The sequence below is a fragment of the Arachis hypogaea genome, chromosome 13, assembly GCF_003086295.3.
Source record: "Arachis hypogaea cultivar Tifrunner chromosome 13, arahy.Tifrunner.gnm2.J5K5, whole genome shotgun sequence".
NCBI classification, from domain to species: domain Eukaryota; kingdom Viridiplantae; phylum Streptophyta; class Magnoliopsida; order Fabales; family Fabaceae; genus Arachis; species Arachis hypogaea.
Genome location: NC_092048.1, coordinates 65,598,242 through 65,605,881, shown reverse-complemented (window position 1 = coordinate 65,605,881; position 7,640 = coordinate 65,598,242). Strand labels below are relative to the sequence as shown.

The 7,640-nt window shown below is 38.8% G+C and overlaps 1 non-coding gene across 1 annotated transcript; it reads left to right on the top strand.

Moving 5' to 3' along the window:
* The first annotated feature begins 4,785 nt into the window (after positions 1–4,785).
* Positions 4,786–4,892, top strand: LOC112738978 (small nucleolar RNA R71). The gene has a single exon (XR_003169923.1). It is a non-coding gene; the product is annotated as a small nucleolar RNA R71 (small nucleolar RNA).
* Positions 4,893–7,640: the final 2,748 nt, after the last annotated feature.

The following is a 7,640-nucleotide window of genomic DNA, read 5'->3' as shown; positions in this document are numbered from 1 at the left end:
GGGACAAGACAAGCATTTAAACAAGTGAAAGTGAAAATACACACACCTAGGCTAGCACATTTATTGCAAAATTAAACACAACGGAATGCAAAATGACTTAAACTAAAAGTTGACTATTAACTAAAACAAGCATGTTCTTTCTTTATTGAATATGATAAACAAAGAGAAAGTCCACCTTTCATTTTTCATCCTGTTTATCTTTCTTCTTCTTCCCTCCTGCTTGCTTACTAGTTTCTCCCTTGCCTTTTCCTTTTAACTTTGTCCAGAATCTAGCTTTCTTCATTGTCTTTTCCACTCTGTCTTCAAGGCGTATTGCTTTGTTCTCAAAATTGTGCAGCTTGTTCTCTTTGCATGACCAGAGATCTTGACTCAAAATCTCTCTGCTGGCTCATCATTCTCAGCTGAAGCTCCTCTTGTCTAGCTTAAGCTCTCATGTATTGCGAATGGAATTCCTCTTGTTTCTCTTGAACTCTCATGTACTGTTCGGATAGATTTTCAATTGCTTCTTGCATCCGGGCCATGTCCATGTTGGTTTGTGGTTGAAATTGTTGCTCTTCTTCTTGTTCTTCTTCCTCCTGTGGTTCTTCTCTCCTTCGCCTCCTTTGTGGTCTTCGACTGTGTTGTGCCTCGGTGACATTCATCATCCTTTCGAGGGTCATAGGCATGCCTGGATGCAGCCATGTTGGGTTTGCATCCTCCAGTGGCACTCTAGCCTTCATGCATAACCGCATAATGGTGCTTTGGTAATGGAGCCAGGCTTCAGCAGAATTTTTCTCTGCAATATTTTGAATATCATTTGCAATAATCTCGTGAACTTTTATCTCTCCTCCCACCATTATACAGTGTAGCATGACAGCGATTTCTTATTAACTTCTGAGGTATTCACTGTGCCCAGAATTGATCTCTTTATAAGCTCATACCAACCTTTTGCTTCAGGGATGAGATCTCCTCTTTTCAAGAAATTGTGCTATCCTTGTTTGTCCCTCTCCCTGTCAGCATTAACCACACAGATATCACTAGAGATTTTATCATAATCTGGGTTCTCATTCACTCTTTCTTGGTACTCCGGCTCATCAAAATGTGTTGGCCTCAGTCCTAAGACCCTCATGATGGTCTTCAGACTAAAGTCTACTTCCACACCCCGTACATAACTCTTGTAAGTTGGAGCACTGGTCATATCAAGCCTTGCAGTGTTAGCATAAAACTCTCTTATGATGTTTGCATTAATCCTGGTGACTGGTGAGGTAAGATCTTCCCATTTTTTCTTTCTGATCTTGGCTTTTATTTCCAGACATCCATCGTCAGGTAGCTGGAAAGGAATTTCTGGATATATTTTTTTGTCATTCATCCACCCAAGTTGCATCTGGTGGAACCATGATTTGAACTTCCATCGATCATAGTCGTTTTCACTTTCCTAAGTAATAGGTTCCTTTCCTCTCCTTCTTTTGAAACTTGAAGAAGATGCCATATCTTCCTTGATGATTACCCGAATAGAGGTTGAAGGTTTATGAAGAGGGATGGCTAGTGTGATGCACTCTCAAGGAAAAGGTGGGTTGAAGGCTAGGTAGTGTTGTGGAAGCAAGTGAACAAGAATGATTTGCTGCACATAAACAAGGTTGTTGGGCTTTGGCTTTGGAGAACACAAGAGCTGAATTTTTTTAGAGTACAAGAAGTGTGAAAACTTTAGTTCCTATGTACGGTCCAAGTGAAGCCATTTATAGTAAGCTTTAAGGAAGAATGGATGGTTAGGATTCTTTGGGAAATGTTGTGAATGAAGGGTGTGCATGCAAGGTTGAATAAGGACAAAATTTGCCTCTCCATTGGTCATGCATTTTCGGTCTTCTAGGTACATCATCCCAAGATGTGCAGATTTTTATTCCCAAGAAGCGCCCTTCCAAGCCATGTGACCTACTTTCGTCCTCATGCTATCCTTACCATTCATTCCCTTATCTCCTTCATTAAATTGTTCTTCTGCATACCTATCCATCATAATAAGGCAAGGGAAGTTAATCAAACAAGTGGCGGTAAGAGAACAATTAATATTTAAAGCTAAAAATTTGACTAGCATTCCTTATGATTGTTCAACCAACTGTTACTCCTTTTGTGCTCTTATATAGTCTTGGAGGACACTAAACTTAGTGTTTGGTTATATGGCTCAAAGTGTTACTTCCTCCAAGTAATGTCATTTAGATCTCAATGGGATTAATGTCACCTTTAGTTAAACCATCATGAGAAACACTTTATTTTTCTATTTTTAAACATGAACTAAAAATTATAAACATGGTTGAAATTTCATGAATTTCAAGACTCAAAAGAACTTTAACTCTCATGACTTGTTCTTACAATATATAGAACACCAAACATAATATTTGGCTATATACTCCAAGAAACACATGTCAAAATAGCAATATGATCATCATTTTTGAAAGGCATCTTAGTGTGCCTGTAGGCACACCAAACTTAGAATTGGATGATATGCTTCACAATGTCATGGATAGTTGTCAAATTTGTCTATGAGAGCTTGAATTTATGTTAGAGCAACAATTATTATTCATACTGAAGCATTAAAATCAAGGAAACTAAATCATGGGCTGCCTCACATGGAGCACTTCTTTAGCGTCATTAGCTTGACGGTTGGTTTACTATTAGGGCAGATTGTAATGCCTCAAATCTTCTCCCCTCACAGTGAAGCTTTCTCCACTTGACTCCTTGATGATTTCCACATGTTCCAAGAAAATGACCTTTTTGACTGTGAACACTTGAGGTAACTGAGATGGAAGTGTTGGAAGCTGTGTTGAGATTGGTGGATGGTGGACGGATATCACCTTGTTTCTAGGGAAAAAACCTTATGTAAGAATTTTCTTATTTCTCCATCCTCTTGGCAATTTCTTCACAACTCTTTTCTCTTCTTCCAGTAGTGCTCCAGTGACTCTTGTGTTAGGAAATTCCTTGTTAGCTGCTCTTCCTAACTCTTGTGGCTTCAGTTCTTTCTAGAGTTCTCTTGGTTGTTGTATCTCTTGAAATTCTTGCTTGTTCACCAAGGATTGTTTCAGGATCTGATTCACTGTTGCTTTCTTTTATGCACATGTTGCTTTGGCTCTTTAGGTTCTGGCTTAGATTCAGATGTAGGTTTGAAAACATGGAAGGTGAGATGTTCATCATGTATTCTCAGGATTAACTTTTCTTGTTCCACATCTATTAGTGCTCTAGCAGTGGCTAGAAATGGTCTTCCCAGAATAATGGGATGGAGGTAACTTTCTTCCTTGTCCAAAACAACAAAGTCAGTGGGAAGGAAGTAGTTTTCCACTTTGACAAATACATTCTCGACTACTCCTTCCGCTTGCTTCTGAGTTTTATCAGCCAATTGGATGATTACATCTGTGGATCTCAGCTTATTTATTTGCAACTTCTTCATAAGAGACAGAGGCATCACATTCATGCTAGCTCCTAGATCACAAAATTCTCTATCAATTTTTGTCTCTCCTATGGTGCAGGGAATATGAAAGTTCCCCAGATCTTTTTTCTTCAGGAGTACGTCCTTCTTGATGAGGGCACTACATTCCTTGTTCATTAACACTGTTTATCCCCCTTTTAAGGTTCCTTTCTTGGTCATCAGCTCTTTCATGCACTTGATGTATGTAGGCATCTATTGGAGAGTTTTGATGAAGGAGATGTTGACACTGAGAGATGCAAACATATCTAGGAATCTTGAATATGACCTTTTTTTCTCACCTCCCCTGAGTCTGTGGGGAAATGGTGCCCTTGGCACATAAGGTTTTGGCATTTCCTTCCTTGTTGATTCTTTTTTCTGTACAGATCCAGTTCCTTGTTCCTTTTTCTCCAAGTTGCCCTGGAAACTTCTTTGGCTGTGCTCTGTTAGCTTGCTGGTATCTTCTTCCAGAATTTCTTCATTTGCAAGAGTAACTGCCTTACACTATTCTTATCTTACCTTCTTAATTTCCCCTCTTGGATTTTTCTCAGTGTTACTTGGGAAACTATTAGTGGACTTCAGAATCTGCTGTGAAAGATGTCCTACTTGAGATTCGAGATTCTTAATAACCTCTCCTCGGCTTTTTATACTCCCTCTTACTTTTCCCTTGAATTTTTTCATGTCTTCAGATTCCTTGCAAAGATTTGCAAGCATAGCTTGCTTTTTGGACATTCTGTCATCATCATGTGGTGATGGTTAGTTGAAATTAGGGTGTTGAAAGTAGTTATTGTGGTTTTGGTATGGTGGCTGTGAATAAGTATTTTGTGTGGTCTGGTATGGTCTTTGGTTGGAGTGTTGGTGAGTAGAGTTGTTATACTGGTTTGGGTTATGGGGTCTGTGGTCTTGGCCTTGATTTTGTTGGTTTCCCCACTCCTCCAACTAGGGTTATAGGTTTTAGAATATGGATCATGAGCTTGCCTAGATGAATTTCCAAGGTAATTAGCTTCCTTCCAGTTAACTCCTTCTTCTGTGTCCAATTCTCCTTGAGGTGATGATTGAATGTGGATGGCTGCAGCCTGATTCTTCTCCATCTGCTGGGTCAATTCAGCCAGTTGCTTGGTGATCATCTTATTCTGGGCCAGGATTGCATCCATATGGTTTAATTTCATGACTCTCCTGTTGTTGCTTCTGTCTGAGGCATAAAAATACGCATTGTTAGTCACTGTCTCTATAACATCAATGGCTTCTTCAATGGTCTTCTTCTTGTTAAGGGAACCTCCAGATGAGTGGTCTACAGCTTTCTTTGATTCATAACTTAGCCCTTCATAAAAGATATGAAGTTGCACCCACTCATTAAACATATCAGGGGGAATTTCCTTGTCAAATCTTTGAATCTCTCCCAGGCTTCATAAATAGTCTCACCATCCTGCTGTTTGAATGTCTGCACTTCAGTTCTCAGCCTGTTTACTTTTTGTGGAGGGTAGAACCTTGCTAAGAATCTATTCACTACATCCTCCTAGGTTGTCAAGCTTTCCTTGGGAAATGATTCTAACCATTTTGATGCTTTGTCCCTCAAATAAAATGGAAACAGTCTATAGGTGTCAGGATGAACACCATTAGATTTAACTGTATCACATATCCTTAGGAATGTAGTGAGGTGCTCATTAGGGTCCTCTTGGGAACTTCCTCTAAAAGAACAGTTGTTTTGCACTAGAGTTATGAGCTATGGCTTCAATTCAAAATTATTAGCATGGATAATTGGCTTTTGAATGCTGCTACCACAGTTTCCTGGGTTTGGATTGATGTATGATCCCAGAACTCTCCTCTCTTGTCCAGTAGGGTTGGGTGCACCTCCTCTGGCATGAATGTTCACCTCTCCTTCATGATGGTTTTCCATATCATCCTCCATGGTTATATCCAAATCTTCCTCCTCTTCTTCTGCACCAACATTCCTCTTTCTTCTTGCTTCCCTCCTTAATCTCAGGAAGGTTCTTTCCGGTCCACTGTCAAAAGAGGTTGAGGTTTCCTTTCTCTTACATGTCATACAATGAAAAAAGTACAAGAAATAGCAAATGTAGAGTTCACTAAAACAGAGTATAGTTAGCTTGGTTAGAGCAATTTATCAAATGATTAGTGGGTTAGCTTGCTAGAGAGCAAGAAAGTAAAGAAAAATAAAGAAAAACAACTAAAATTACAGAAAACAAAATTGACAACTGAAATTAAAATTCAATTTATCAAAAGAAAAGAAAAGTTCTCAATCTAGTTATCCTCCAATTTAGTAATTGTCAATACAAAACCAATCCCCGGCAACGACACCATAAACTTGATTCAGTCGAAAACTGTCTCTCAATTTCCTACCGGCAAGTGCACTGGATTGTCGTCAAGTAAAAACTCACTGTAGAGTGAGGTTGAATCCCACAGGGATTGGTTGGTTGATCAACTTTAATTGGAGAATTGTTCTAGTTGAGCGAAATCTAATTTGGTTGATAATTGCAGAATGTAAATTTGGCGGGAAACTTAAATTGCAAGGAATTAATTAACTGAAATTAAATTGGGAAAAATTAAATGACAAAATCTTAAATTGTAAGAAATTAAATGGGAATGGGGAATTAGCATGAAAGTAACGAACAGAATGTAATGAGAATGGGTAAGATCAGAGTAGGGGATTCATTGGGTTTTAGGAGATATTGAACTCTCCGGATCAAATCATTTTCATCTCTTCCTTAATCAATGTATTCATTTTTATTGCTTGGTAATCTTAGATGATTGGATCCCAATGTCTTGGCTCACCAATCTCTCTAAGCATGAACAATTTCCCAATGTCTTGATTTAATTGCTCATGGGAAGAGGTGAAGTTCGGTCACTTATTATACTACACAAATTCATAAATCAAAGTATTGGTAGGATTAAATGTCACAATATCCATCTAACCCCCAATCTAATCCAATGTGAGAAAGCAATTCTAGCATGAATTCTTCATCCCTCTCTCAAGGATCCGAAAAATTCCAATTATGGATAGCTTCTTTGTCAAGACAACTATCCAATTGAATTAAGATCGAAAGCTTTCTAACAAAAATCAAGAGAAAAGAAAGAAGAAGATGATGAAAACTACTATTGATCCATTGAATTACAATAGAGCTCCCTAACCCAATGAAATAGGTTTAGTTGTTCATAGCTCTCAATATGGAAAATGGAATTGAAAGATACATTGCGGAATTGAAAGAATTACAGAGAATTAGAATCAGCCGAAAAGTAAAAGTCTGTAAAAGTCCCTCTCTAACTTAAATTCTAAGCTATTTAAACACTTTCTTCCATTGATCTTCAATCTCTGAATTGGGCTTTTGGCCTTGATTGAATTGGGTTGAAGTTGCTTCAATTGGTTTCCCTTGTTGTTGAGAAGAGATCTGTTTGAATTACACAATTCTGCTGCCCACGTTGGAGTCCACGTTTGATGGCCAACGTTGACTCAAACGCGTCTCTGAAAAACCAGTTCTCCTTACGGTCATTGGCATTTGACTCAACGTTGGAGTTCCAATGTTCTTCTACCTGCGCGTACACGTGCCTTGCGCGTTTGCGCCCTTGGGGTCAAAAAATGCATCCATTTGCGCGTACGCTACGCGTGTGCATCGATGCGAAAATCCCATTTCCAGTTTTAAAAACATGTAGAAGAGCGTTGGCCTCAACGTTGGACTGGCAACGTTCCCTCCAACGTTAGCCTATCCATGCGTGCGCATGCTGTTGATGAACGGAAATATTCTTATGCCGATTAGAAACTAGTGATAAATCCGATCGTGAGTATAGTCTAACCAACATATGAATACCGCGTCAAACAATTCTAAAATCTATGACCGAGAGTATTAATCCTGGGTTGTTCTCCCTAGGAATTGCTTTAGAATGTGCATCATTGATTTGGAAAGCTTTTATAGTTTTGAGAGTTGGTGCAAGAATTCAAACTAGCAAAGCAATCAACAATTAATGGAAATAAAAGCATTGGCCAAGGGTAAGCATTGGAAGTTCCATCATTATAGTTTCCTTCAATTATCATAAGAGTTGATTATTGCTTCACTTAGTTAACCCCCTAACAATGGAGGAAAGTCATGTGAGAGTAACTAACTTGAGTCACAAGTGCTACTCTCACCCTCGGGAAGTCTAGCTTTAGTGCACTCCAAGCCAATTAGCAATTTTTAATTCATAATCTACAATTGATATC